Raw genomic sequence first — 9,474 nt, forward strand, 5'->3', positions numbered from 1 at the left:
AGACACTTTCTGTGATAATTTAGTCAAATTTATACCAGTTGACATTAGCGGAGCCAGCTTTTTCTTTTTTCTTACTCACTCTCCCAAACATGCAAGCGAAAGAGCGAGATGAAAGAGGGGGCAAGCTGCCTCCTCTTCCATCTTTCTCTTTCTCGTGTACGCTTAGGGGAGTGAGTAAGAAAAAAGAAAATGCTGGCTCCGCCAATGCCAGTTGACATGGTTTTTGTACAAAACTTGACACTGCTAGACAAGGCTGGATATGTCGCGTAAGTTCTACGAGAAGCTGAACCGCTCGCGCAGAGACTTTGTGACACAAGTCGACATGTGCCGAGACATTCACGGGAATCTTCTCACGAGCGAGCTGTGGCGTAATGCAGCGGCAGCGAGCAGTCACGCTGTTATATTTTGTTCAATAAGTTAAAAAAAAAGCTTGCCTAACCTACACAAATAAAATTTCCTGAAAGTATTCCTGGGGTTTCCTTGAAGAATCTCTGAAAATATCCCAAGATGATTTCGGAGACATTCCAGAAGGAATTGCTGACATAATTTCTGAAGAATGTCCAGGAGAAATTCCTGGAGGAATTCCCGAAGAAATTCCTCAAGCTTTTACTGGAGAAATACCTGGAGATATTACTGCAGAAAATCCTGGAAGAATTCCTGGAGGAATACTTGGAAAAATGCCTGAAAAATTCCTGAAGTTATTCCTGGATAATTTTCCTGGAAGAATTTCTGAAGAAATTCCTAGATGGTTTCCTAGAAGAATCTGTGGAGGAACTTCTGATGGGTTTCCTGGAGGAATTTTTGTAGGACTTCCTGGAGGAATCCCTGGCAAAATCTTTGGGAAATTCTTCGGGAAATTCATGGAGGAATTCCTGGAGCTATTCCTGATGAAATCTCAGGAGAAATTGCTGAAGAAATGTCAGGAGGATTCCCTAGAGGAATTGTTGATATAATTTCTAAAGAATGTCTAGGAGAAATTCCTGGAGAAATATTTGAAAGAATTCCTCAAGAAATTCCTGGGGTAATTCCTGAAGGAGGTCCTGGAGGAATGCCTGGAGGAATTCCTAGAGGGATTTCTGTGGGAATTGCTGGATGCATCCATGATACAATTACCGGGGGCTTCGTGGCCGTGTGGTTAGCGGCGGCAGTCGTCTAGGCATATCGTAAGCCTCGGAGTGAGGGTTCGATTCCCGCTCCAGTCGGTGGAAACTTTTCGTCAAACGAAAAATTCATCACTGGGCCACTGGGTGTTCTGTGTCTCGTCCGTTGTCTAGTGTAAGTAATGTGTTCAGTCTGTACAGCCTCTGGCTGAAGACGGTGTGAATGGCTAAAATATAAACGACTCATAAGAAAGTGATCATTCGTCATAAATAATTCCAAAAGTCCCAGTGAAGAAACAGGGGTGTAAGCAGTAATAAATAACAAAAGTTCCATAAACAAATAGAAAAGTGCATAAATAAATCAAAAGTTTACATAAATAATTGATTTTTGAGCAATTAAAAACGTCAAAAATGCAATGGATAACTCAACTGTTGCAATAGAAAAAGCCAATTTTCCCACCAAAAAACTTCGAATTTTCCATAAATAAATCCGATTTTTCCATAATAAATTAGAAAATTCACAATAAAAAATATCGAAAAAGCAATAAATAATTCAAAAAGTGCAATAACAAAAAAATAAATTATCAATAAATGTCAAAAAAACGAGCAATAAACGTAAATGCATTTTGAGCCAAAAAATTATGTAGACCATGCGGCGAAGCCGCTTAGAGGATTGAGGAACTGCGGCGGCAGAAGGCCGCCGAAGTTTCCGATATCTGATGCACCGCAACTGCATCGATTCGGTTCTAGGCAAACCACAGATTCAAGAATTTACCCGGTATAATGCAAACATAGATGTTATCCCTTTTTTAAGTCCGACGAGCGATAGCGAGTTCGGACAGCAAGCAATTGCTCGGTAATTTGAAATCATAGTTACGCAAGCTTTTCAGTCGATTCAGTCATATAAGTGCGATTCAGCATTTCACTGTCTCAAACTTTTCTGCATTTGTTTTTCCTGGGTAATTTCGTCATTTTTTATTGTATTTTTTGAAATTGCTTTTTCGATATTTTTTTATTGTGAATTTTCTAATTTATTATGGAAAAATCGGATTTATTTATGGAAAATTCGAAGTTATTTGGTGGGAAAATTGGCTTTTTCTATTGCAACAGTTGAGTTATTCATTGCATTTTTGACGTTTTTAATTGCTCAAAAATCAATTATCTATGGAAACTTTTGAATTATTTATGCATTTTTATATTTGTTTATGGAAATTTTGTTATTTATTACTGCTTACACCCCTGTTTCTTCAATGGGACTTTTCGAATTATTTATGGGAAATTTTGTATTTATTATGGAACGTTTAATTGTCTGCCGGTGTGAATTGTCTTTAAAGGAATTCTTGAAAAAATTACCGTTAACCGGGGTCAAATTGATCTTCGGGTCGAAATTGATCACACGTTTTTCGGTTAAGTTTAGCATATTTTAAGTAATTTGATTTCAACTATCGTGCAGTTGGGAACCGATACCAAACGATATTTGCTTGGAAACCATTTGAAGTATGTTTTATCTAACGGAAAATCGTCTGATCAATTTCGACCCGGAGATCAATTTGACCCCGGTTTATGGTACTGATTTAATTTGTAGATGAATATCCTGGGAAATTCTGGGATATTTCCATTTCTTGTATTTTTATTTTGAAAAAAAAACTCTTGTGAAATTGCTGGATCAATTTCTAGCGCTATTTCTTTAGGAATTTCTGGAGAAATCCTCGGGGAATCCTTGAAAAAATTTGAGAATAAATCCCTGGAGGAATTTATAGAGAAATTCGTGGAGGAATACCTGCAGGAATCCGGGAAAAAATCTTGAAGATATTATTGGAGAATTTTCTGGAAGAATTTCTGAAGAAATCCCTAGAGAATTTCCTGGAAGAATCCATAGGAAATCTTTTGGAGGATTTCCTAGAGAAATCTTTGAAGAATTTCCTGGAGGAATCCTTTGGAATATCATTGAAAAAATCTTGAAGAAATTCCTGGAGGGATACCTGAAACAATTCATGAGGGAATCTCAGGAGAAATTCCTGGAGAAATGCCCGTAGGAATCCCTGAAAAATTCGTGAGATTATTCTTGGAAAATTTCGTGGAAGAATTTTCGAAAAAAAATCCACAGATTAAAATAAAATCTGGAGAAAACGCCGTCATAGTTTCTGAAGGATGTGAAGGAGGAATTCCTGGATCATTTCCTAGAGAAATTACTGGAGGAATTTCTGAAAAAAATCTTGGGGAAATCTTGAAGGAATACCTAGCGGAGCTCCTGGAGGTTTGCCGTTGAGAATTGCTGAAGGAATCTTTGATTGAATTCTTGGAGGAATCTCTTGAGGAATTCTTATGATAATTACTGGATAATATCTGGAGGAATCTCAAGAGGAACTCTGGGAGATATTTCTGAAAAAATACCCTGAGAAATTCTTTGAAAAAAATCTAAAGAAATTTCTGAAGGAATCCTTGGAGAAATTTGTGGAAAAATCCTTGGAAAAATCCTTGAAGAAGTCCCTGCAGGAATTTTTAGCGGAATTCCTGGAGGAGTCCTTGCAGCAATTCCTGGAGTAAAATCTGGAAGATTTTTTTGAGCAATTCCTGGAAAAATTCCAGAAGATATTCCTAGAGAAAATCCTGGAAGAATTTGTGAAGGAATTCCTGGAGAAATTTCTGGAGGAACTTCTCGAGATCGAGAAGACCCTGGAGGAATTCCTGGAGAAATCCCAGGATAAATTTCTGAAAAAAATCCCTTGAGAAATTCATTGAATAATTTCTTGGAAATTTCTGAAGGCATTCCAGGAAAAATCCTCGAAGGAATTTCTGAAGGAATCCCTGGGGGTATCCTTAGAGAAACTCGTAGAGAAATCCCTGGAAAAATCCCTGATAAAGTTCCTTTTTGGCGAAGTTCCTGGAGAAATCCTTGCTACAATTGCTGGAAAAATCTGGAAAAATTCTTGGAGGAATTCCTGGAAAAACTCCAAAAGGTATTCCTAGAGAAAATCCTGGAAGAATTTGTGAAGGGATCTCTGAAGGAATTCCTGGAGTAATTTCTGGAAGAACTTCTGGAGGTCGAGAAGACCCTGTAAAAAATTCTGGATGAAATCCTGGAGGAATGCCTGCATGTATTTCTGTACGAATCCCAGGAAGATTTCCTGTAGCAATCCCAGGAGTCCATGAAGCAATTTCTGGAGGAATATCTGGTGGAATACCTGAAGGAATCGCTGAAAAAAATCCTAGAAAAATCTGCAAGAATCCAAGGAGGAATCTCTGGATGAATACCTGGAAAATTCCTTATAATAATGCCTAGGAGAATTTCTGGTTGAATTCTTGCAGTATTTCCCAGAATCAATTCTAGGAGAAATCTTTGGAAGAATTCCCGTAGGAGTGTCTGGAAAAAAATGGCAAAAGGTTATTGCAACCATAACAAATTGCAAATGCGCCATAGAAAATCAAAAAAAACGCTTTATAAAGAATGAACATATGTTCCATGAAAATGTGCAATGTTATCCATAAATAATTGGGAACGTTCCATACTTTATAAAAAATGTACCGGTAAAACATAAAATTTTCTCATTAAAAGTGAAATTTTGCACCAATAAATAATACTGAAATGCTCCATAATAAAATACAAATGATCCATAGAAAAATGCAAACGCTCCATAAAAAAATTAAATTGTACTCATAGAAAATTGAATATTGCTCCATAGAAAAATCAAATTGCACCATAAAAAATTGAAATTGCACCATAAAAAATAGACAAATGCACCATAAGTATTACCAAACTGCACCACATTAAATACAGTTTGCTCTATAAAAAATGAAAATTCTCCAAAACTTTAAACATTTGCACCACTAAAGCAGTGCAATGTAAAGCAAATCAGCCCTGTCGAATTAAATTAAGAGAATATGCTATCTTTGGAGGTTTTTCAATTTTTCATGGAGCAATTCATTTTCTCTATGGTGCAGTTTGACAATACTTATGGAGAATTCGTCTCTTTTCTATGGAGCAATATTCAATTTTCTAAGGGTACAATTTTATTTTTTATGTAGCATTTGCATTTTTCTGTGGAACACTTGTATTTTATTATGGATCATTTCAGTATTATTTATTGGTGCGAAATTTCACTTTTAATGAGATAATTTTATGTTTTACCGGTACATTTTTTTTATAATATATGGAACGTTTTCAATTATTTATGGGTAACATTGCACATTTTCATGGAGCATATGTTCATTCTTTATGGAGCGCTTTTTGATTTTCTATGAAGCGTTTCGATTTGTTTATGGGTACAATAAATAGGCTGCCAAAAAAAACCTTGGAAGAATCCCTTGAAGAATTCCTGGTTAAATTTCTGTAGGAATTCCTAGTGGAATTCTTGGAAGAAACCCGGAAGTAATTACTAGAAGAATCTTTAGATGAATTTCTGGAGGAATTTTTAGAGACAACCATGGAGGAATTTCCAGAGGAAGCCCTGAAAAAAAAACCCTAAAGGAATTCCTGAAAAAAAGCAAGGAGCAATTTTTGAAGAAATCCCAAGAAAAGTTCCTGGGAAATCTTTGGAGGAATTTTTAAAATAAATTATTCCAGAAAGAATCACAGAAGTAATTCCCGAGTTAAGCCCCGCAGAAATTCTTAGAAGAATCCCTGGAGGATATCCTAGCGGAATGCATGTAGGGATTCCCGGAGAAATCTCTAGAAGAATTCCTAGGGAATCTCTAGAGGCATTTCTGAAGTAAACCCTGGATAATTTTTAGGCGAATCCCTGCAGCAATCCCTTGAGAAATTCCTGGAGGAATCCCAAGAGGAATCTTTGGATGGACTTCCAAAACAATGTTTTGTACAATGTTTTAAGGAACTCCTGGTTTATTTTTTAGCTAATCTCTGTTAAAATTTCCTGTAAGGGTTTCTGGAAGATATGTTGATGTACTACGAATTATTTTTCAGTCTATAAAATAAATCACTAGTAGAGTTCTTGAAGGAATATATGGAGAAAAATTCGGAATTAACTTAAAGAATTTCTGTTGGCATTCCTTTGGGAATCCCTGGAGAATTTCCTGGAGGAATCCTCGAATAATGCACTGAGTCAAACACTGGAGGAACCTCTTAAGATATCCCAGGAAAAAAACCCGGAGGAATGTCTGGTGAAACACATAGTGGAGTTCTTGAAAAATTCTCTGGGGCAATCCATGATGGAATCACGAAGGAAGCAAAAAAATCCTGAAGGAATTCGTCGATGCATCCTTGCAGAAGTATCTTTAAAAATTCCTGAAGGAATCGTAAGAAGAATTCTTGAAGCATTTCTTGGAATAAACCCTCAAACAATCACTGTTCGAACCCTGCAAGATGCCTATGGAAGAATTCACGGATGATAAACTCCTGGAGAAGTTCCTTGAGGAATTTCCGAGAGAATCCCTGGAGAAGTTTCTAAAAGAATTTCTGAAAGTGTCCTTGAAAGAATTTGTAAAGAAATCCCAGATATTTTGCGCTTAGCATGACAAACGTCATGCTTGAATCGAATACTAGTGAAAATTCGTGTAGCACTAGCACATAACTGCACTCTCTATAGCAGCATGGTGCGAGTGTCAGTAACGAAGTAAAGAACTAGCTGAGATCTCAAAAACGCACATTCCTCTCTGCTTAGCTTTCCTACTAATTCATGAATATAAAGCTTACAATTCATTTGCATAATTCTGACTAGATAACCAACTTTGCCTAACATGGTTCTTGTTTTCCCAATTGCAAGCAACAGAGAACAGCTTAGAGGTGTTGTAAACCCGTCAAATTGACTTACTCCGTTTTTCCTAAATACACGCTTCAGCATCCTTGATGAGCATCCTCCCTCAGTGATGTATTTGATTAGCATAATATTCAAACTCGTCGACACTCCACACTGACGGTGACATGGCGTGGTTATTCTCATCACCAAGCTCCAACTCCACGAGTACTCTTTCGTATGGCAAACTAGCTTTTCTCACGCGTTTCAAGAGTAAATCCATCATGATGCATCGATGATGGTCGGGGATTTTGTTGGAAGACGGAAAAATGTCTGGCAGTGTTATGTTGACAAGAAGGGTGACTCATGTACAAAAAAAAAATGTGTAACTCAAAGAATACCAAGCACCATTGCCTGATCCTGTTGTTTTGGACTACCAGAATCTATTGTATTGATTGATGTTTTCCAGGAATTCCGTAGGCAGTTCTCTCACAAATTTTGTCTGGGATTCCTCTAGCAATTTTGTTTGGAGTTCCTTCAGAAATTACTGTCATGATTTCCTCCAGAAGTTCGGTACCGAGTTCCTCCAGGAATTACTTCCGGAGCGCTTCATAAACTTCTTACCGGGAATTTATTGCTATTCCCCCCCTTACCAGCCCAATCTTGCTATTTGGTGAAAACATTTGCGAAATTATGCGATTTTCTTTCGACAACGAATACGTTTTCACCCTTCCTCACTTTATCCAATCAACCTCCTACACTAATAGCACACGAACAGACTCGACGCTGAACAGCATTATTGGCTGTTCCTTTTCGCCGTTGAGCCGTTGCGATTCAGCCAAGTGTTTCTTTTCATAGTATTCGATGCTTTTCGATAGCTTATCGCAAAGCATCGTTGGCTGGAAACTTTATTGGTAAAGTATCGGTACATGCAAATGTTGTTTTTGTGTGCGTGTCGTGCGTTCGTGCCGTAGCTTCTAAAATCAACCCATTTGGTGTGGTTCGGCTGTTTGCACTGAACAAAAATCCCCGCCAAAAATTGAATGAAAATTGCCTCATCCGAGCCCCATGCCTAATATCAGATGATTTGAAGATGGCTCTCATTCAACTGCCGATTTGACAGAATCAAAATAGACGGTATGAAAATCATTCAAAGTTAGAATTATACTCATACAATTCAAAATCAAAACAAATCTAGGTATGGATGATGGTCATTCAAAACTCGTTCAATACAGCGGACGCGAAATGAATGAAAATAATTACGAAAGCAAATATTATTTATATGGGAGTTTTTCACTTTTGGATTGAATAATTTTTAAAAATTCTGGCAAAAACTAATATCACAACCATTCCAACTAATTTGAGTGATACATCAAATGAAGTGATTTTTACTCAAATTAGTTGGAACGGCTGTGATATTAGATTTTGCCAGAATTTATGAAAAAAATGTATACAGCAAATATGTTTCAGAAATTAACTTTGTATTTGACTACTCTTTACAAATAACCCCCGATTTTTTAACTCGGCAATGGTTAAAGTTCAATAATGAAATACTATAATTTCACCACGATATTTCACAAATCAAATTGCCGCATCACCGCTGCCATTTTCACGCCATAATCCTCCTTCCTGCACAAACCGATGCGGCTTAAAACGGCTTCGTACTGAGATTCTCTGAAAAGAATAAAACAATTATCATTATTACAATAAAAAAAATAATCCAGGGGAACTTACCGAACCGTCGTAGAATAAACATCAGGCGATTCATTCTTGTGGCCTACGAGTACATATTTGGCTGGTTAAACACTTAATATTTCCTCCGCGAGTCTTTTTTCCCTTCAAAGTAAAAGAAATACTCCGATCGGCACCATTTTTTGCGAATTCAAATAGCGCACCAACAGCTAAATGAAAGGTAAATCAAAAATAGAATGATAATCGGAATGGGGATAACATGAAATATATTCAGCTTGCTTCAAATCTCATATCATACCAAAGATAAACAAAATTCCATCATTATTGTTTTGAAAATCATTCGATCAAGATTGTCATTCAGTTTCAGGGATCAGCGATTGATCACATGGCTGAATGAAGGTTCATTCGTTTGGCTGCGGGGATTTTCGTTTGGTGATGGAATGATTTTCGGTATGAGGCACGGCAGTAAATGCTTTCCGATGATTTTGTGACGATTATCATTCACAACAATCTCCAAGCAAAAAATCATATAGTTATTGTGTCAATTTTAGTTTTAAATCAGCATGATTACAATTTAGTTTCAGTTAGTAAAAGCATTCCCTCGAACATTTCTTCCGATCAAGAAAAAACTCTCATCGAAACTTTGCTCTGCTTCGGGTTGAGACAGGTGAATGGCGTTTTGAATGGTAACGGTAGGCTTCTGGATCTCGTGTTTACTAATCTGCCAGAACACTTGGATCAGGTAGAACCTCCCATTCCGCTGCTACCGATAGATGATCATCACCCACCCTTAGTTTTGCTTTTGGAAGTAAGTAGCGACCACTCCACCCGGCAAGATGAAGGTTTCGACAACATCAACTACGACTTCAACAGGTGTGACTTCAACGAACTGCGGGAAGCATTTGCCGCATTTGAGTGGGATGTGCTGCTGAACAACGCAACAGTGGACGGAACTGTTTCAGCATTCTACGAAATAATACATGCTGTTTGCA

At 37.3% G+C, this 9,474-nt stretch overlaps 1 long non-coding RNA gene across 1 annotated transcript; it reads right to left on the reverse strand.

Annotated features, from left to right (window-relative positions):
- Window positions 1–8,319: 8,319 nt before the first annotated feature.
- Window positions 8,320–9,056, reverse strand: LOC134285215 (uncharacterized). Its single transcript, XR_009996223.1, has 2 exons — window positions 8,525–9,056; window positions 8,320–8,464 (listed from the first exon to the last, which is right to left on the reverse strand). It is a non-coding gene; the product is annotated as an uncharacterized LOC134285215 (long non-coding RNA).
- Window positions 9,057–9,474: the final 418 nt, after the last annotated feature.

The sequence above is a fragment of the Aedes albopictus genome, chromosome 1 (assembly GCF_035046485.1).
Source record: "Aedes albopictus strain Foshan chromosome 1, AalbF5, whole genome shotgun sequence".
Taxonomy (NCBI): domain Eukaryota; kingdom Metazoa; phylum Arthropoda; class Insecta; order Diptera; family Culicidae; genus Aedes; species Aedes albopictus.